Below are 21,206 nucleotides of genomic sequence, written 5' to 3' on the forward strand. Positions count from 1 at the left end.
GTGGAGGAGAGGAAAACCCTGGAATAGTGGGGCAGCTGAGGCCCATTGTCCCGGTGGGTCCAAACTCAGGGCCACTGGCCTCCTGGGAATGCTTTACCCAAGGGTGCATTTGCTCAGTGGATGTGCTGGGGAGATGTGAGTTTACCCCTCCTGGTGTTTTGTGGGTGCAAGAGTCCTCACAGGAAGCTAAGCCTGACTTTACCCTGTGGGGATACTTGTGTTCCCTAGGATCACATGCAGGCTAATTTCATGCCAGGGATGTGGGGGTGTTGCCCACCAGGTTAGGATCAAGTCTGTGAGCACACCTCCCAAACATACTTCTCTCTTTCAGCCCAAATGCACCATGTAATTTTTAAGAGGAAAAATCCATCCAACCTGAGAGAAGCAGGCCAGAGGTTGAGTCAACCTGGGGTCAAGGGTAATCAGCCTGACAGTGTGCTGTGGCTCTGAGTTCGCAAGAGGAGGGGATCTGAGAAGCTGGGAACCTGACACCTGGCTCTAGGAAGGCCCAAGGCTCCAGGCAGCCCCCACTGGCTTCCCATCTGCTCCTGCTCCATGGAGGCTGAGAGCAGGGTGGGGCCTGCAGAAAACTCCAGTACTCCTGCCATTCTTTGCCGCCCTGAGCAGTGACCTGAGCTACTCACAGTCATTCTTGGGGTAGCTGGAAAGTAGCTGGTGATGCCCGGAGGTCAGGCCGGTGCTTCTCTAAGTGTGGGCCCTGGACCAGCTGCATTACGCCCCCCCCCCCAGCAAACTGGTTGGAAGTGTGGCCCTGGCCCCACCCAGACCTACTGGTAGCGTTAGCCAGTCCACTGTCCCCTCCCTGGACCAGACAGGCCTGAGGCAGCTGAGGTTTGCGCATCCCTTGGTTCGACTTTAGGGGGTCAGTTTAGGCTGGGGCCCTTCCCCCCTGAACAGCAAGTTGGGTGGTGCAGGGCTCCCCAGCCCCCCAGTGATTCTTAGCCGTCTGCCTGCTTCTGCCCCCCACCAGTGCCTGCTGGCGTGGCCGTGGGCCAGCCAGAGGCTGCCCAGCCAGAGCCCCACAGGGAAGAGCGCCTTTCTCCTTGGGCCTCCCTGCCGGCCCTTCTCAGACTGCCCACCACGGGAGACACAAAGGACAGTCTGGGGTCTGGCATGAACTCCCAGGAAGCCAACCATGGCAGCAACCTATTTTCTTTATTTGAAGTTCTGTTCATCTTCAAATGTGGTCACATTTCCAGCACTCTAGTTCACAATGCAAGCCTGCATGTTTTGGTGTAGAAGTAACTCTTGCTTTGATTTGCAGTCTTGGGACGGCACTCTGTTGGTGTGCTGCGCTCCTGGTGTGAGGTGGTCTTGGGTGGGGCGTCCCCTAGGCCAAGCTGATGTCTTCTCCACTAATACAGAGCCTCTTCTTCTGCCTCAGGGATATCAGCACAGGCTGCTATCACCAGGCTGTGGACTGAGCACCTGCAAGGAACAGATTCTTTCTAAATACTCTCATTTTAGTCAGTTCTTAAAACAACACCATAAGTTTTTCCCAGTTGATAAGCAGGAACCACATGAAGTCCTAACTGAGATCCTAGCAAAGGATTCACACTTGGAGGGGAACTGGAATCCAGTGTCACAGTTGCCATGCCAATGGTCCCCTGGCTGACCTTAACCTGTGGTTCTCAGAATGAGGTTCTGCGAAGAGCACAGCATCCCTGGAGAATGTGTTAGAAATCTACATCCTTGGTTCCCTCCCTTAAGGAGTCAGGAAATCTAGGGTGGGCTGCCAGGGAATTCCGCCACATGCTCAAGGTTGAGAACTGTGGGCTTACATCAAACCCTCCATATTTGCTTTCACCTGATGTGAACCTAGGTGACACATGGCCCTTTGCCTCTTCCTGGAAACAGCCCTGCAGAGTTATGTGTGGGCCTCTTGATTTACTCAGAAATGAGCTCTTAAACAGTGTGGCCCCTTCCCATCCAGGGGCTGGTGGTCAGGGCTGCCTTTCTGAGAAACTGGGAAAGAAATGCAGCATAGAAATAAGTGTAAGTGATGGAAGAGGAGAAGACACAATCCCTACAGCAAGAGAACTGGAAAACCATCTTGGAAAAGTTTTCCAGTCACAGTGAATTGAAAACATGAAAACACAGTGAATTGAAAACATGAGCAGTCTTGAGTAGGAAAGTGGCTGAGACCAACACTTATTTTCTATGCCTAACGTTGAAACTTCAACTGCAATCATCCTCCAGGAAGGTTCCCAACACACCTGTCAGTGCTCCTTGGACTGACATGGCTGCTTCCAACCTGCTGACTGAGCGTGTACACCACACACACACAAATGGATACACACATAGACAGACACACATGCACCAACATATAGACACAGACAGACATATACACATGCTCAGACACACCTGCAGATACACACACACATACACACACATGAACACACACAGATACACATGAACACACAGACATACATACATGCCCCAATGCACACCGAGTCACACACAAACAAATGTACACACAGATACACAGACTGACACACATAAATAGATAAATACACAGACATACACAGATACACATATGGACACATAGACACACATGCAGACAGATACACAGATGCACACACACAGAAACACATACACAGACACACACACAGATGCACACATAGACGCACACTTAGAAACATACATGCATGCACACGCACATACACTAAACTTCTTTTTAGTTGTCTGTGTGAGGAGTCAGGTGTAAGAATGGTGACCCTGGAGAGCCCCGGAGAGCCTAAATTTCAGTTTTTCACAGACTCAAGGTGATGGCCCTGCCTCACTCTGCTGTTGGGGCACGGACAGTGGATTGTATGAGCCCCAACATCTTTGGCTGGCGTCGTCCAGGCTCCACATGGTGGGTGGCAGGAGGAGCGGCAGGCTGAGTTTAGAGTGGGGGGACAGCCATTCTTCAAGATGGGGTGATGTTTGGCAGCTGACGACCCAACCAGGTGGGTGCCTCGCTGGAGGAAAGGAAGGACCTAAGGCCTGCAGGGTGGGCCCTTCATTGGAGCAGAGGTCCACATGGGGCAGTAGCCTGGTCTGGTGGCCTCAGAACTGACTGCCCCTCTTCAGGCCACTTCAGAGTCTAAGGCAAAATTTGGAGTCTGAACTGCACTGAGGAGCCAGTCTGCTGGACTCCGTGGGTCTCAGTGAGAGGTGGGCATCACTTAGCGGACATCGGGGAAGAGTGGGAATGGGGACGTGTGTCCAGCAGTCCTAGGGAAACCCTGGGCAGGCATCCTCAGGCTGGGGTCTAAGGGCTGAGAGGCTCATTCTGCTCTCTCATTGGGAGTGGGTTTTTCTCTTTCTGCAAAGTTCAGACCATCACCCTAGAGACTTCCCTGGGCCATGCTGGGAAGGTGAGTGTGTTAGTCAGCTCAGACTGGCATAACAGAGTACCACAGACTGGATGCCTTAAACAACAGAAGTGTATTTCCTCACAGTCCTGGAGGCTAAAAGTTTGAGATCAAAGTGTCAACAGGGCTTTCTGTGTCTATGAGTTTGACTACTCTAGGGACCTCAGTATTTGTCCTTTTGTGACTAACTCATTTCACTTAACATAATATCCTCAAGATTCATCCATGTTGTAGCATGTGTCAGCATTTCCTTCCTTTTTAAAGCTGAGTAACATTCCATTGTGTGTATAGAGCACATTTTGTTTATCCATTTGTCCATTGATGAGCATTGAGGTTGTTTCCACCTTTTTACTATTGGGACTAATGCTGCATGAACTTGGTCATACAAATAAATATCTCTTTGAGCGTTTGCTTTCAATTCTTTTGGACAAATATCCAGAAGTGAAATTATGGGGTCATATAGCACAATATGTTTTTAATTATTTTTAAAAAATGATCTTAGAGAAGCAAAGATTAATGTGAACAGTCCCTGTTGGTCTTTGTGATTCACCTTCAGACCGTAGGATCTATGGACACCAGCCTGAGAAAGCTGCTGTCCTGGTATGAGCTCCCCACAGAAGCACACCCCAGACTATGGCTTGGGTGCAGAGATTATTTGTGATGTGAAAAAGTGAGCTCCCCAGGGAAGGTCAAGGGGGCAGAGTGGAGTGCCCATGGGCCAGCTATACTTGCTGGGTCCAGTGCTGGCTCTGGTCCATGCCCCAGTGTCCTGGGGTGGTGGCCTCCCGCCCCAGGCAATGAAGACACTCCTTGTCTTCAGAGAATCTCAAACGTGACCAACCAGTTTGTGTGCTGTGTATTGCCACCCTGCAAAATGTGGTGATACAGTACTGCTCCTGGGAAAATGTTCAAACAACGAATCTTGGTGCTATTGAATTTTAATAATTAATTTACATAAGCTTCAAATGGACATGTTATACTGCTTATGCTGTAATAAATATTATTTTTTACATGGAAGTTAATTTGGAGAACTCTCAGTTACATGGTTGCACCAACCCACGTTTGTTCCAAGAGGATACTCACAGTGGCTCAGAATCACGTCATTTCCCTTCTCCTATGGTGTATGAACCCCATGTTCATACACATCCCTGTGATTAAACCCTCGTTTTTGAAATAAACCATGGCAACCCTGTATTAATAAAGACAGAAATAGAACTCAAGTTACCACAGCTCTGTCCTTCTACAGACAATTGGAGCACCAACAAAATCTCAGGTCTAAGTGCAAACTTTAGTGGATTTGTCACATTTCATGACTATTTCCAATATTTTTGTCACAGGACAAAGCGGTAAGTACGTTCTGCCCACATCCCTGACCCATGTCCTTACAGTGGAATGGGGTCCTGGCCAGGTGTCCCTCCTGGGCTGGAACGCATGGCATCTGATGGTCCCTGTGAAGGCTGTGCCCAGAGCCTGAGCCCCTGAAACCCTGCAGAGGAAGCCCCATCATCGTAGTTATTATTATTATTATTATTATTATTATTAACATGGGGGAAGATGAAGCCCTGACTGCCTTGTAAGGGCATTTGTGTCTGACTGTGCAGGGAGATAATGAGACTGTTCCCGTGTGAGGGGACTCAGAGAACACGTGGGTTCTGACACCCCAGCAGTGCACCCCCTGGGTGGTGCTTTGTGTATGGCCTCACTGAGATAATTTGTTTTTACATGAATATACTTGCCCTTTCAACAAATACAGAGCTTTAGCTATGAGCAAAATGTGGTCCAGCTGTCGTACCTGAAACGACTGTAACTCCTGTGCCAAACCAACTATAATGAAGACACAGCTCTGCATTTTCTTTGCTGCCTTTTTACAGTTTCTTCAGTGGTGGCAGCCTCTTACTGGCAGAAGACGTGGCTGCCCCTCAATCCACCTGCACCCTCTTAGGTTATAAACAGTCCTCAGTCACTTCAGGATGCAAGAATAATCAATCTGAATTTTAAAAACATAGCATGTCTGACCCACAGTTCTCTGATTGTGAACTTGAGGTAGCATTCCCGCTACTCCTGGCCAACTGGGCTGCTCTAGGGTGGAAGTGTCAATGGACTCCTTACCCACATCCCTGGCCTCAAGCTTGCTGAGAGGGTAAAAGTGGCTGAAGGAAGAAAATGAATGGAAGCTGGGTCTTCCTGGTCACTCAGCCACCCCTTGTCAGGGCCCTGGGGCTGTCAGCACTCCCCTCTCCAGACCTTCCTGGAGGTGCTTTGAGTGGAAGCCGTTCTGGGCTGGCTGTCACTGATGACTCCGTCTATGGTCTCTGCAGTGCAGTTGACCTGTGAGATGGCAGGCCCAACCACCAGGGTGGAAGATGGTCCCTCAATTGCTCCCCGTAGTCTCCGTTGGCTCGTCAGACCCAGGCCACAATGTCTTCACAGTAGAGGGGACCCTCTCTGTGTAGATTCAGGCATGATTGCTCCCCACAAATATGCACACTGACATAAACCCCACAGGGCTGGGCCAAGGCCTCCCTGACCAGACCCAGCGCTGTTTGGAGTGGGTGACATGGTGTGATAGCTGTGCTCCAGCTTCCTGCTGTGTCCCTGGCTATTTGGTGTAGGTACTTCACCAAATAGGTGTCTTCCAGTCTGGGTGTTTCGCCTGAGTATAGTAATACTTAGGTTTTACTATACTTTCAGTTTTGAAGGGACATGTGGCTGAATGTGAATGATGCAAATGGACGTGATCCAGGGTGGACAATGGCTGCTGCCCTGACGGCGTGAGGACAGAGGCTACCTTCCAGCTGGCCTTGGAGACGATAGGCCCTGGACACACAGCTGCATAAGGAGGGACTCACAGACAGATGTGGGAAGTGAGAAGCACCAGGCCCTTTCCCCTGAGGCCAAGGTGGGCTGTCGCAGAGGGTGGACAGCGACTCAGTGAGGACTGCCCAGCACTGACCAGGGTAACTGGTAGAGAGGCCTATGCTTCCAATGGATGCCCATGACCCTGGCTTTCATACTTTAGGAATTACCTGAATACTCAGAGCTCCTTGGAGTAAAGGGGTTACATAAACCATAAATGTAAAATATTCTGTTTTGTTATATGAGTAAAATAGGTTGCAAACATTCATGTGTAGACACTGCAAGGCACATTGGATCCGACTTCAACAATTTTAATAAAGTGAAGCATTTTGGAAAACAAACAAACAAAAAATCTTTATCCTTGATCTCTCCCTACTTCCTTAGATTTTATTCATTTAACTTTTTTTTTTAAAATTAGCTTTGAAGTGTCCTAAAGCCTGGAGGTGGGAAGGGGGTGGAATTCCTCTGTCTGGAAGCAGCAGGCTTCTCTGATGAGTGCAGATGGGTTTAGGCACTGGCAACAATAGCAACAAATGTAGGGAGGCCTTTCCTTTGATGTGCGAAGATTAAACATCATGTCAAGTGAGCGCCAGGAGCTTGACTGAAATGTGATAATATAGAAGCCTGATACCTTGGAGGCCAAAGCCCTATAAAGATAAAGATCAGGTTATTAATGACAGTTTCCAGGTTTTTTTTAAAAAAACTTAAGACGTGTTTGATCAGCAGGTTTCATGCAGACACCCCTCCTTGCAAACACATGCAGACCACATGCTTGCAAAAGGAAAGACCCATTTGCAAAGCAAATGTTTCAGGAGCAGACTGGCCCATGGAGAGCCCAGGTCCTCAGAGTCTCAGCAGGAGGCTCTGCACGAAGCCAGTCCCTCCCCTCAGGGCTTCTCTCTTCCGGGTGCCCTGCACAGTGTTTCCAGCTGTTGAGGAACTCACATATGGAGGTCTTGGTCTGGCGGCAGCCCTTGCCCTGAGAGCTGTGAAGCTGGGGAGAAGATTCTCATTCCACGAGAAAAGGGCTGCAGAACATCAGCTCCTCTTGTATTGGGAGGGAAGACAGGGGAAGGGGTGCAATTGCTCTAGCAGACTTATCTGGGGGTGGGAGGGATGATTGAGATTTGAGGGACCTCTGAAGGGGTTCCATCAGTTGCCCTGGACCCAGAGCTCCTGTCCAAGGTGCATTCTTGAGAGGGCATAGTCCTTTCTTCAAATCAGACTGTTTCAGCTGGATCATATATTATGTACATAAGAAAATGTCACTCAAATTGTTATGGGTGGGGTGGACTCCCGGTGGGGCGAGCCTCTGACTGGGCATGTGTCTAGGGCTTCAGTTTCCTCAGCTGTCACTGCAGAGGGCAGACCCATGTGACAACTGTGGTCTTCTGCAGCTCTGATCCCTACTATCAGTCAATAACACATCAGTGTAAAGTAGTCTAGCAATCATTTTTTTTTGGGGGGGGGGTTGGTACCCAATACACACACTCAAATTAGAGAAAGGGGCAGGATGGGAAGTTTCCAAGACAAGGACCTGCCTGGGCTGGAGCTTTTGGGGAACCCTGATCAGGTAGCAGGAGGAAGTTGGCCCAGGGGAAGAGGTGCTGGGTGGGAAGCACGGGTGTGTGGGGTGGCTGGGGTGGGCTCTAGGCATCAGAGTCTGCACCGGCCTCTGTGGGGTGTTCCTTCATTGCAGCCTCCCCAGTGCCTCAGGGACATGCTGACCTGTCTCATTTGTCTTGAATGAATGAGCTGAGTCTCACCGAGGCTGGATATCCTCAATCAGGATATCAGGATTTGAATCCCATCTTCTTGACTCCAAGCTAGGTTTCCTGACCACAGAGCATTTAATTTGTCACTTGGATTAATCCAACTGCAAATCCCACCCCTGGTGTTGGCCACTGGCTACCTCTCTCACCCTTGGTCATATGCAAAGGCAGCCGGGCCAAACAAGGGCTTTGCTGGGCTCCTGAACAGTCAATCCGCTCACTCAGATGATATGATGTGGGCCATGAAGGCTGCCTGCTGGATGCCAGGGCCCATGATGGTAGCTGAGAATAGGATACAAAGCTGGGGTTGGCGTCAGTGGACCGGACTTAGAGTCCAACTTCCAGGGCTCAAGCAGGTCTCCACTACTCTGTCCCTCCACCACTGACTAGGGGAGGGTGAGCCACACCTCCTCTGGAGTCACTGGAAGCCTCGAGCTAATGTTTGAATGCTGTATCCTGTCCCTGCATTCAGGATGTACTCAGTTAAATGGTGGCAGCATATGTGTGGGTTTCCTGAAAAACATGGAGAAGAGCTGTGGGTATTTGATTAAACACTTCCTGAGCACAAAGGCAGAGCCAAGCTCTTGAATTTGCTTTGTACAGCATGGAATTGTTCTCAGGTGAGTCTTATGATGATGGGCGGTGGGTGATGGATGCAGCCACAGACAGCCATCCATGGAGGCAGAGCAAAGCAGGCCCAGGAAGAAGTGACCTACAGTTATCGCCCACACCTGTGTGTCACAGGAGGATGGCCCTGGGAGGATGTGGGAGGGCAAGTAGGGAATGGAGTGCCACTAGGCAATGGTGACTCATCTGAAGAGTAAAAGTGCTGGGTGTTAGAAGGCAGGACATATTGGTCATCTGGTTCCTCTAGGTTTAAAGGTAAGTGCTGAGAGTTCAATCTGACCATGCATTTACAGGTTGTCCTCTTCTGTGACATCACCTGCAGGTGAGAGGAGCAGGTCTCATGCCTCACAGGGCAGTCCTAGTATGAGTGAGCCTGAAGATCTCTGCTCCAAATTTTGATATTCTAAGTTATGAAGAAATGAATATTAACCCATTTCTGTCAGTCACCTGTCCCACTGCATCCCCTCACGCCTCTGCAGCTATAGCCTTCGAGGGCTCCCATCTACCTGTGAACTTGACCCTGGGGCCTTGAGAAGTCCATCCATTTCTTTCTTTCTTTCTTTCTTTTCTTTTCTTTTTTTTTATTAAAGATTTTTATTGGGGAATTGGGAGATGGGAACAGCGCTGGGGAATTCGGAGAAGAGGAACAGACAAGTTGTTGTCCTTTTGTTCTTCAGTCTAGTTGTGGAGGACGTTGCTTCACTGGCCTAACTTGGCACCATCACTGCGCTCTTCCCGGGCGAGGCAAATCAGTCACCGGCTTCTGGACAGCTGCTCACTGTGGCTGCTGGCCACTCACACTGGCTGCTGGCTACACACGGTAGCCCATGGCAACCCACTGCAGCAGGGACTGCAGCCTACGTCATCGCCTGCGACTCACGGCAGCCCAGCTCCAGGTTGAGCTGTTGTTCAGCATCTTACCTGTGGAGGGCAGTGTCACTGGCTCTCATATGTGGGATCCGAACCGGGGCCCTCTGGCATCCCAAGCCAGCTCTTAACCATTGCGCCACTCGGCTGGCCCAGTCCATCCTTTTCAAAGGTATGGAATCCCCACCCTGCTCAGCTGGGCTCCTGGCTCCTCCCCTGGTGCCCATCCTGCCCCCTCACCCTGCTTCCTTAGGTAGTGTTGCCCATTTCTGACAAAGGGAGAGACAAGACTGCAAAATGACAGCCACATTATCACAGTGAGTGTCCTGTGCTGTTGCAGGCCAAGCCATGGGCACAGGTGAGCAGGACCACAGCCCAGAGTTGCCTCATCCACACTGGTCCACATTTACATGCCGAGACTGACTTCATCTCCCACCCCACACTCCAGGGTCATCCCATAGAACATCCTCCTCCCATCAAGTTGCTTCCTGCCAGTTCTTTTTTTGCCTTGGGAAAATTGTGCCTCTGCATTTCCTGTAGTTGCTTTATCTAAAAAAATGAATTCCAAAATGCAGACCTGATTGGGGCCATTTGAGACTCAGACATAGTCTAAACATGTGTTTAAGAATGCATAAAACTCTATGTTCCTTGACTTTAAATCACCCAGCCAAGCCACCCATAGGACATCCTAAAACCAAGAGGTGCTTCCTGGTCCAGATCTACTCGGAGCCCTCTGCAGATGTTCCTCTCCTAGGATGGTCATCTCTTTCTTTCTTGAACATGAACCTGGTGGGCTAGCTGCATGACTGATATTGGTCACAAAATCCTCACTTGCTCCTGGACTGAACTGAAATTACATGCTGGCCTCCAACTCTAAGAAGTTGAGTGAAGTGTCACTTACTACCACTCTAATTTTGGTTTTAAATTTTCTGACATTGACATTTAATAGTATATGATATCAGCTATGGACCATACAATCAAAGGTAGACTATCTTACAAAAATAACATCCTGTGTATATCAAAATGGTGGCATTTGCTCTTTCAACCCATGTTTCTGGCCAAACATGGAAAGAGAGATCCACTTTGCCAAGACTGGTTTGGACCTTTGAATAAGGCGATTTCCCTTCGTGAGTCTTGGTAAGGATGCATCCTTCTATTAGACTGTGCACCCTATTTCACATTTGCACAGGCCTTTTATCTCTGAGATCATTGAAGCACTTGGCAAGCACCCTCTTCAGTGTGATTCCAGGCAGGCTTCCCAGATGAATGAGAGCTGAGAGAGGGGCTGTTTTGTAACCAGGGATACTGCACCTGGGAAGGGGAATGAGGGGCCAGAATCAGAGACCAGGTGCCATCCCTTCACACTGACACCATCCTTCCTCTCCCTGGGCTTCCCAGGGTGTCAGGGGGCAGCCCGACTCTGGAAAATTAACCTGACACTAGGCAGAATTGGAGGGTACTCTCCAGGCTTGAGTGCAGAGCCTCGTCTGCAAAGCCTGGGTGGCCACTGTGCATCTCTCCTCACTGGGCACAGCAGCATTTCCTTTCAAAAGCTCGTTAGGGACAGCCCTTTTTCTGAAAGTCACAGAGATGTTTCATGTGCCATTGTCAATTTGCCCATGATGCTATACCCAAGGGCTTGTGACTACCAGACGGAGTGCTTGTGAGACTGGAGGCATCCCCCGGAACGCGGTTCTGGGGACAGCATCTCACGGAGTTGAGGAGGCAGGAGCTGGGCAGGAGCAGATGACAGGGCACTGTTTTCAGTTCTCGGCTTGGCTCTGCCTCTGAATGCGTGTGGTGTACACCCTATTCCAGGAGGAGTTGGAAGGCCCATTTCAGTACTTTGATGTTGCTTTTTAAAAAGTGGGGGAAATCAGATACTGCTGCCTGAACCATTAGCAACCCAGGGGTTTCCATTGCTTTGTTTTTGAGCTTTGGAAAGATGATGTGGGAAGACCTGGAACAGGACTGTCTCCCATCAGCTGATTAACATCTCCGCTTCCCCTTCCTCCTGCTTCTCCTCTGGACACCCTGGCAGGCATAGACATCCGTGCTGCACTGTGGCCAGGTGGTTCGGAGAAGTGTCACTGACTGACCCGTGTGAGGGATGAAGGCCCCCACCCCGGCGCAGCTCCCTTTCCCTCCCCTGGGGCCCTGAAGAAGAGAGCTCTGGGTACCTGCGTGAGCCATGAGGAAGCTGCAAGTGTGTCTGTTTAGCTTGGCATCCTGACACCCCAGCCTTGTTTTCCCTGTGTGACAACAGCAAGCTTCTGCCTGTTTCTACTCGCAGTGTTTGCTCCCAGCTGCTAGCCTCTTTTTGGGAAACAAGGTCCCATGAGGTCATACTGATCTCATACAGAGACCTTTGTGCTGGCTGAGTGGTTGAGGTGTCCTTCCTGTGATTGGAAGGTGACTCGGTTTCCCCTAAGCTGCATCACAACTGGAGGAACAAGGTAAGTCTGGAACTGAAAGTGGTCATGTCTTGGGGAAAGGTTCATAGCAGTAGCTTCTGCATCAAGATTCTTTTAAATTCATTCCCATTTTGCATCAGAAAAAGGCTGTGCCCTAAGGAGTGGCCAGTGACCTTGCAGAGTGTTATGATGTGTCAGGAAGGTCGTAACCTCCAAGATGGTCATAAAGACTGCTGGGTCTCAGGGGACACTGGCTAGGGAGGGTGACCCCAATGACCAGCCTCAGGACAGCCGAGTGGACAAGGCAATCAGAGTCAGAACACAGGAGCCTGACATACAGAAGACTATGGAGCCAGCTACGAAGAAGCACACCTCCCTATACGGATGGACAGATGGACAGACAGACACCAGCTGAGCAATGCCACATGGCTGTGCTCTGGGTGGGAAGGGCTGTCTTAAAACAAAAACAGGCTTAACTAAGATAGCTATGTCTGTTTCAGAAGGGCTGGTGTTTTTACAGCCCCTGCCCCCACATCTGGGCCCTCACCAGCAGACAGTGCCAATGAGAGAAAGCTGTCCCACTCCTGGCTCTTTTGGAACCAAGACAACTCCTGAGGATGCCCAGGCCAGAGACCTGGCATCCTCACCTCACCACACCTGCACTTTTGACCCCAGAGCCTATGTGTTTCATTGTTCTACCCAACTGTCTCATCTATTTCAATGTCTGTATGGAGTGTGGGACTGTTGCTCAAGTAATGTGAACAGAGAAGACCAGCCATCTTCATGGAGAGATAAGCATTGAAGAATAAATGTTGTCTTCATCAATGGTTATTGTTTCTTTATCTTTACACTGAGTTATGCATTATATATTCATCTCCCCTGATAGCATACCTGCCCCATGCAGTAGGCATTCTTATTAAACCCATCCTATGAAATCCATTTAAATGATAAGGAAACTGAGGCTCAGAGAGATGGGCCTCATCTGAGGTCTGTCTCACTACTAATTCCTGGAGGAATTTGAATCTAATCCAGTGTCCATCCCACACATCACAAGCTGAGAGTCAGAAAGAGATACAACTCTTAAATTCAGAATGTCCTTTCAAATGTGCCCTGTAACTGAAAGCAAAGCTCAAACCTTCTCCCTGTGCGTTTGGTACTTTAATTACAGAGCGATACCTCAAGGCCCCAATTCTTGAATTTGCGCAACACACAGAGTATAAGAAGTCAATCAGCAAGAATCCCAGTGAACTGAGATGACCTGTGCTTGTTCCCTTATTTTTGGAAAGACCTGAAGGGCCAAGAGGAATTTATTAAACACAAAGAAGAGAATTCCCAGGGATGGACCAGCCTGGCCACCAAGCCCATGCTTTCCCCTGGTTCTAAAGCTACAAAACAGGGACTTTTATTTCAGTGAGGACATTGAAGGTCCTTGATTGACTCAGGAAATGCATTTAGGCTCAGGACATGCCCTTCTGGCATATTTTAGAACTACTTTCAACAACAAGGGTTGAAACGGAAGGGGTGTCTGCATAATTTCCAATTAGTAAGATAATTCATTGCTTGAGTCAGCAGTGGTTTGTAATTCTAATCAGATCAGTATCAGTATCAGTCTTGGAGATTTCTGGAGTGAAGTACAGAAAGTGCACATGTTGTGAGTGTCACCTGTTCCAGAGAATGTCCTGAGTGTTATGACACTGCTATTTTCTGGGAGCCTAAACTAGAGTTCCACTGTGTGGCCCCCTGGGACTCATGAAGGATCCCCCTGGGCCCCCATCACCAAATCCTGCCTGTGCAGGCGCCCTAGAAGCAGAGCTGGCTGTGATGCCAAGAGTTTCTGGAGAATTTATAAAGTAATATCTTGTTTCTGATTGATGGTGACAAGCTTGAGGCATTGGCACATATTTTTTATTTCATGTCAAAGATTCATGGTGTGAAATATGTTGAAAAGATCTTTGTAGATGACAAATCAAGTATCAAAAAATAAAAGGAACTTAAACACCCATCAAAATGACTATTGAGAGAACTCAGGCACTCTTATTAATTATTGTGCCCATCTTATTATCCAGTCCTAAGGTGATGAGGTGTGGGGTCACCTGGTGGGCGGTTAAGTGTCCTTAGAAGAAAGTGCTGAGTGAGCTTATGATTACACCCTTGGTTTTGTTTAGTTAGACCTGCTGGTTATTTCATTAATGTAGTGGGGTTCTGATCCATTGTCCAACGGATATGTTTAACTGTGACATAAGGAAGGACCACAGTCAATTGAGAATAGATTAATCAATACCCCCACAAATGGAGATATAGAAAAGACACATAACTCTAACTTTTGGTCAAATCTTAGAGGTAAAAATCAAGCTTTTATTTTAGTTTTTTGGAAGGGACCATAAATTTGACTACTTTGCATGTATTTTGAGGTAGAATTATTCATAGGCTTCCAAAAAGACCAGGACTTTTGTCAGAATAAAAAGATGGGATTGTCTACAATGCAAAACCAGCTGCAAATTGAGAATCACAGGCAGGCACCCTCAGTGTGGAAGGTACTTCCTTAAGAACAGAGGCTGCAATACACGGGAAAAGGCAGTTCTGTGGCTTCCAGAAGGGTGCCTTACATGGACAGAGTGGCATCTGGGGCTCAGAGCTCCTGTGGAGAGTCCAGCTTGTGCCTGAAGATTGCTATGCGAGTGAGCAAGACCCCTACTTCAGTGGCTGGGAGAGAGAGGACCAGAAATTCACCCCGAGGAGAAAGGCAGTGAGAAAACTTTGGAGAGTAGGTGGGGTGCACAGCTCCAGGGACCACCCCTTGCAGGAAGAAAGACTAAGGAAAGAGGAGCAAAAATGACAAATGCATGAGTACTGAGGTCATGACTGCTGGTGATACCCACAAAATGACTGAGGCAGAGGACATGAGTCCCAAGCTGGTGTTCAGAAAGAAGCAAGCCTGACTCAGGGATGCACAGATGACCTCGGGAGTGGCTGTAGGAGTGAAAGTAAGGGACAGGGAGATATGGATGACATTAGAGACAGGTGTCAGGATTGCTGGAGCAGTATCAAAGGTGGCCATCACCAAGAAACCCAGGGAAATCCAGGTCAGGGTCTTTTTACTCAGCAGTCACGGGCAGTTGAAGGGCGAGGGAGAAGAGTTTGACATCGGAGCCAGCGAATTGTGGACTTGAGCTTTGCTGTATAACAAAGATTTGGCTGACCTTTTTCCCTGGGAGGGTTCCTGGGAGGTATCCTCAAATCCTTGGTATTTCCCGAGTGTCAGATGTCTGTTTTCCTGAGGTGGGCTCTGGGACCACACCTGAGTGCAGTAATGAGAGGACTCAGGAGGGGGACTGGTCACCCCTGAAAGACCAACAGTGGGATTAGAGGCTTGGCGCTGAGCCCCATGATAGTAGCCTGATCTCTGGGAAGGGAGGAGAATAGAGGCTGGGTTCAACCACGTGACCAGGGATTCAATCAACCTATGTGAGGAGACTCCAGTAGAAACTGCACACCTGAAACTTGGTCCTACTCCATATGCTGGGAGGATGTGGCCATGTCTGAATCCTGACGTAGTGCTGGCCACCAAATTAGATGGCACAGGAAGCCTGAGTGAAGGGACACATGCTTGTGACAGGGCCTCTTGGGGCAAGCAGCTATGGTAAAAAAGCTGCATCTTCAAATGCCCTTCATCAGTTTATTTAATAGATTAGATTGACAGAGATAATCTGATTGACAATAAGTATTTACATTAAGAGAAAACACGGTGGTGCTAGTGTCTATAAGTTGCTGGTGAGCCTCCTGTTCTAAGCTCAGGGCTGTGGAGCACTTGGCACAGAATTTAGCATGGACTTGGCCCCCAGATTGGATTTTGTTATCTTCTCTCCAGAGATCTTTCTGCACTTCATTTATTTCTGTGTAAGAACACTTGACACAGGTTATGCGCCCACCTTTTTCATCTCCTAGACCACTCCCTTGGAGGCTGGCGGGCAGCTCTTGTTCATTTTGGAATCCCTGTAACATCTAATGAATTGCACACAGGAAGGTGTGGTTCTGCAAAGACCCCACCAACAATGCAGTTTGCCCAGAGAGAAGAAATGAGTCCTGTCTGGTATTAGACACAGCGTTAAGTGGGTGACCGGCCATTAGTGTGTGCAGCTGGGACCCCTCAAGGATCTCAGTGCCCCACTCTGGGAGCTCGGTGAACCTCAGCAGGTGGAGTCGGGCCTCAGCAGGTTCCTGCCTTGGCCCCTGGATGACCTTTTCTCTGCAGTTAAGCTGGTAGGTCACTTCCTGACAGAGGAATCACAGGGAGCTCTTTGTCGCTCTTGCTGTTCAAAGTCCTTTAAAGAACAGAGTGGTTCAGCCTCGTCTTTGACTCCCACATTCTTGTCCTCTTTATATCTGCTCCCAGTCAGCATCCTGCCGAAGAAGCCGACAATTCAGGAAGAGAGACGATTAGATAGTAGTGTTTTTTCTGCTAATTCCTCCTGGGGAATGTTCACGAATATCCTTGGCTGGATGACCTCCCTTCTCTTGTTGATTATTTTCTGCTATCAAATGTTCCCCCAGCTGTGGCAGCTGGAGTTCAAAGTTGTCCCCTGTAACAGAGTGTGTCCTTGGTGGGTTTTCTGCAGAGCTGACAAATGCCTGGCAGGCTGTGGTTCCTCCAGGCAACAGCCCTGTGCTGAAGAATCTGCCAGAAAGGGTGAGACATCCTCCTTGGCACTGTGCCCTTGGCCTTGGGTCTTGGAGACATGCTTCTGCAGAACGGGAGAGTCAAATAATGTGTATTTGTGCACCCAGAATCATGCCTCTGGGATGGCCCAACCGAGAGCCATGTGTGGTCTACACGGTGCCAGACAGAAGCCAGCAGGCCTGCAGCCCAGGTCTCTGGCCTTGTGGTAGAGCTAGGGGACAGTGTCCAGCTGTCACAATGGAATTTTGGAACTGTGGCCAGAAACAGCCAACGAAAATACTGTAATTAGTGGGTGGACAGAGAAGTCTTGTCACCTGGAGCTGGGCTCTCCCAGGGTCAGTTAGGCTATGCCCCACACGTACCAAGCATCATAGTAGGTGGGCCTGGGGCCTTCTATCACCCAACCTAGTCTCCTGATCCATGCTGTCAGGGACAGCGGGTGACTCTCTGAGCCTCTGGCTGATAGGAGGGTGGCTAGACAGAACACAGCCCAGAGCCAGCTCCCGACCTGCAGCAGAGCCTGCTCTGGCTGGTCACTACTGGCCTGCCTGGCCCCAAGCTGGTGATGACCATCTCCTCTGAGCATACCTGAGCATGGTGAAGCAATGTGGTGGCAGTCACTCACGACTGCTCCTACAGAGCTCTTGCAGGAATTCTTGTTTACTGTCAGCAGTCACTGGCTGAGAGATTGTCAGTAATGATTCAGAGGGGTCACCTGAGAGGCCTGGTCATTTTTATTCCTTTAGAACATTTTATTCTGGATCTGAGTCTTAGAGAAAACACAAAAGCCATCCTGGGATAGCCCAGGAAAAGCACTCTCAACTGGGTAAACCAGACACAGAATGTTTTTGTGACTCAGAGCTGGGCTCCCTAACTGGACTTTGGGGAGAAACAGAGAAGGGTTGACAGGTGTAGGGTCATTTGGTGTTGACTGCAAGGGATGGCATCCTCATTAGGCATGCGCTTGGCCATCACTGCAGTATATCATCATTCCCAGAGATGCTGACGCCTATTTCACATCCTCCACATTCTTCTTTCAAGAAGACCCTGGGCTCCGCCACTGAAGGGGGTGCTGTGTTCTCTCTCTCTCTCTGGACCTGGGTGGCCTTTGTAACTGCCTCCCAATAGAGCATGGTGGTCTTGGTGCTGAAACCTGAACCTAAAGGTCATGACAGTCTTAGCCTTAGTCTGTTGGCTTTCATGTTCTCAGACCCTTACTTTAGAAACCCAACCACCATCTTGGGAGGAGGCTGGGGCACGTATGGGTTCCAGCTGAGAGCCCAGATGGGCCTGTGACTGACAGCATGTATGGACTCCTGGATCTATGAGGGAACTGCCTTTGGGTGGCCCTGCTCCAAGCTCCCAGCAGAGGCCCCAGATCCCACAGGAGACACACCAGCTGCTTTGATGCTCCCTGTCTGAATTCCGGTCCACAGGGATGGGAAGAGTTAATAAAGGATTCTTGTTGTTTTAAGCCACTAAGTGTTGGGTAACTTGTTACACTAATTCAACCATCTTATCTAAAGCAGTGGGTGTTGACTGACCATGGATCCTAACATGACCATTCTCATCTGCTTTTAAATGCCAACGAATGAAACCCAGAGCATGGTGGGAATTTTGGGAGCAGGAATTACTTGATCATCACCAAAGCCAGCAGGATGTCTTTCTGCTTGTTTTAGCTCCACAGTGACTTGTTAAAACTGTCTAAGGTAGCAGTCAGGCCACTTCTAGAAATAAAAAAATAAAGTTGAAGAGCAGGAGGTGGGAAATCTTTGGGGAAACACACATATATGAGTTGGTAGTAATTCCAAAAAATAAAGGGATCAACAAAAACCCCATCTCTCAAACAACTTTTCTAGGCCTCAAGCATTTCTTGGCTCATTATGTCCATCACCACATTTCTTTTCTTTTTCTTTTTTTTCTTCCCCAAAATAAAGATTGAAATGCTTTAGCTTTCTAAGGCAGGGCTTGGCTGCCTATTCTCGGTGCAGCACATGGCATCAGCATGCCAGGGGTTTCCCTGGAGTGAGTCCTGGAAATGTGAGAGAGCATGCAAGGCATCTGACACCCCATTACCTAGAATTGAAAGTTTCGATGACATTTTGCCCAGCTGTATCTTTATATAGTCATAGAGCACAGATATTATGCAGGTTGAAAGAGACTAAGCTTTCTTCCCCATCCAGCTGCTGGGGAACGATGCCTGGCATACGGGTGGTGGATAGAATTACCAACTCTGAAGTGTGCTGGAAACTTGTCTTTATTTTATTTTAGTTTAGTTTAGTTTAGTTTAGTTTTTTAGTAAGTAACTCAGATCATTGGCCATGCACTGGGATAGGATGGCAGGTGTCTGGAAGCTGCATCCTACATGTGGCTCCATCCAGGGTGACCTGGGAGAAGGGAGTCTGTCTAATCAGCCACGTTAGCATCTCTAACCAAGTGAGGGGCTCCCTGTTCCTTAGAATTGGAGACATGAATTTGAATTCAATCCCGCTGCTTTGCTGAGGAGTAACAGAGAGCATATGAACTGAGGAACCAGAGCAGAGTGCTGTGTGCCCCTGTGAATGGGCCTTTGGTGCACAGCCACTTGACCTAGCCCTGGGCGTCCTCCTCTGAGGTTGCTCAGTGAGCAGTGGAACTCAGGTATGCTTTTCGGATGGGGGGTGCCACTTGAAAAATCTCAAGTGGCTCCTGTCTACCAGGGTGGGGACTGAGGTTTGCCCCAGGAGGGTCCTCCCAGAGCTGCAGGGTGGGGTTGGGGGGGGCAGCTTGTGGGCCTGGCCTCTAGGAAAAGTGGACTTGCCCTGGGAAGGCGACCAGGAACTGGAACAGGAAGGATTTCCAGGTTGGTTTGTGGTGTGAGGGCCAGTTTCCGACTTTGGGGGATGGACAGCAGAGGAAAGCAGACTTGCATTTGAGGGCAACCAGCGATGGTCACCACAGAGGCCGGTGTTCCTCTCACCAGAGTCCTTGACTACAGAGTGCACATGAGTCCTGGCCGCTGGAGACAAGTGTCCGAGATGGGGGCACAGGGTAGCCTTCATTCTCCAGTAGTTCTGTGGCTGGTGGGGACTTGAGTAATATGGGGTGGGGTGGAAAAGATGGAGCGTGGGGGTGGGGAAAGTGGATGGGGGAGGGGATGGATGGAAGTGAGGGAGGAATTAATGTGGAGGAGGAGAGGGGGAGTGGATGGTAAGATGAGGGAGGAGAAGATGGGGAGGTAGATGGAGGTGAAAGATGGGAACACGGGGTGGGAGTGGGGAGAGGGGGAGAGTGGGGGATGTGGATGAGAAAGAGGAGGTGACAGGGTGGAGGAGGTGAGTGGGGAGGAGAAGGTAGGGTGGGGAAGGAGGGCTGGGTTGGGGCATTTGAAGTCCCCAGGCAAGACAGACCTGGGACAGGCCTGACAGTCCCTACCTCCTTCCAGCGCTGATGTTCTGTGACTAGGACATCGACTAGGAAAGCAGATGCAAACCCTCAGGACAACACAGAAGGAAGCAAAGTGCGCATTCGCTGAGGATGAGGGCTGAGCCACCAGTAAGGATGGTGGCCCCATGGAGATGGGGTCTCAGAGTTGGGCACCTTCTCTCTGGCAGCCCGCCTGCCCCGATCCACATGCCCCTGCTGCTGCAGATCCAGATGGGTCTCAGGACACATGGCTAATGCATTCAGTGCTCTCCATCACTGAGATTCACAGCCCTCATGCTTCCTCCCTGCTGGGACTTAGGCTAAAGATGCAAAGCTGACCTGTGCTCAGGCATTAGGATGGGACAGAACTGGTCACCCCATAACAGGTACCAGCTTTACATGGGCACGCAATGCAATGCAGCAGTCAGAGGGAAGGCTGAGATCTGCTCCATCTCTAGCCAGGTCAGGACGGAAGTCCTGTGCATCTCCCATGCTCAGGCTTGTGGCTTTGCTACCGGTACTCAAAGCAGAGGCCTCCGTCCTCAGAGCACCCTCTCATCCTCCAGGGGGCTGCTTAGTTCACTCTCACTGACTGAGAGCTCAAATATCTCCCTTCCCTGAAATATAATGAGAGGGAAGAATGACTTTGGCTTTGGTTATGCCCTTCCGGCCACTTCCTCTAATCACCCGCAAAGCTTCCGTTTCTTATGGCTGATGGCTCCTGCTGCCAGCTGCGTCTCACTAAATAGTTTATGAGAAATGGTTATTTTTATGTGAGGAGGAAAGACCAGTTCCTGGAAAGCTGGGGCAGCCCTTACTTCCAGGCAGATGAAACAATCACTCCAGGAGACTGCTGTTTTCCCAGGGCCAGATCTCACAGCACAGCATTCTGCATCCACTGAAGGCACTGGACTCATGACCATCTGTATTCATTTTTTATGTTAACTTTACTGGTTCTCCTCTAGAAGCTCGTCAGCTTGCAGAACAGTCTGGCTGTGTCTCTCAGTCACCAGTGTTTATCTAGCATCCCACATAGTGTCAGGCACAGAATGAGGGCTTATATTTTTTGAGGTTGAATACATACATGAACTCTCTTAGTTTCTCTTTCACAATTTGGAGAGTCTGCTTGAGAGAGCCGTGGCCTGGAAGATGGAAGGCAGTGCCTGTAAGGTCATCTAGCTGCTGTCACTGTCTATTGGCAATCTCT

Source organism: Hipposideros armiger, unplaced genomic scaffold, assembly GCF_001890085.2.
Source record: "Hipposideros armiger isolate ML-2016 unplaced genomic scaffold, ASM189008v1 scaffold_786, whole genome shotgun sequence".
Classification (NCBI taxonomy): Eukaryota; Metazoa; Chordata; class Mammalia; order Chiroptera; family Hipposideridae; genus Hipposideros; species Hipposideros armiger.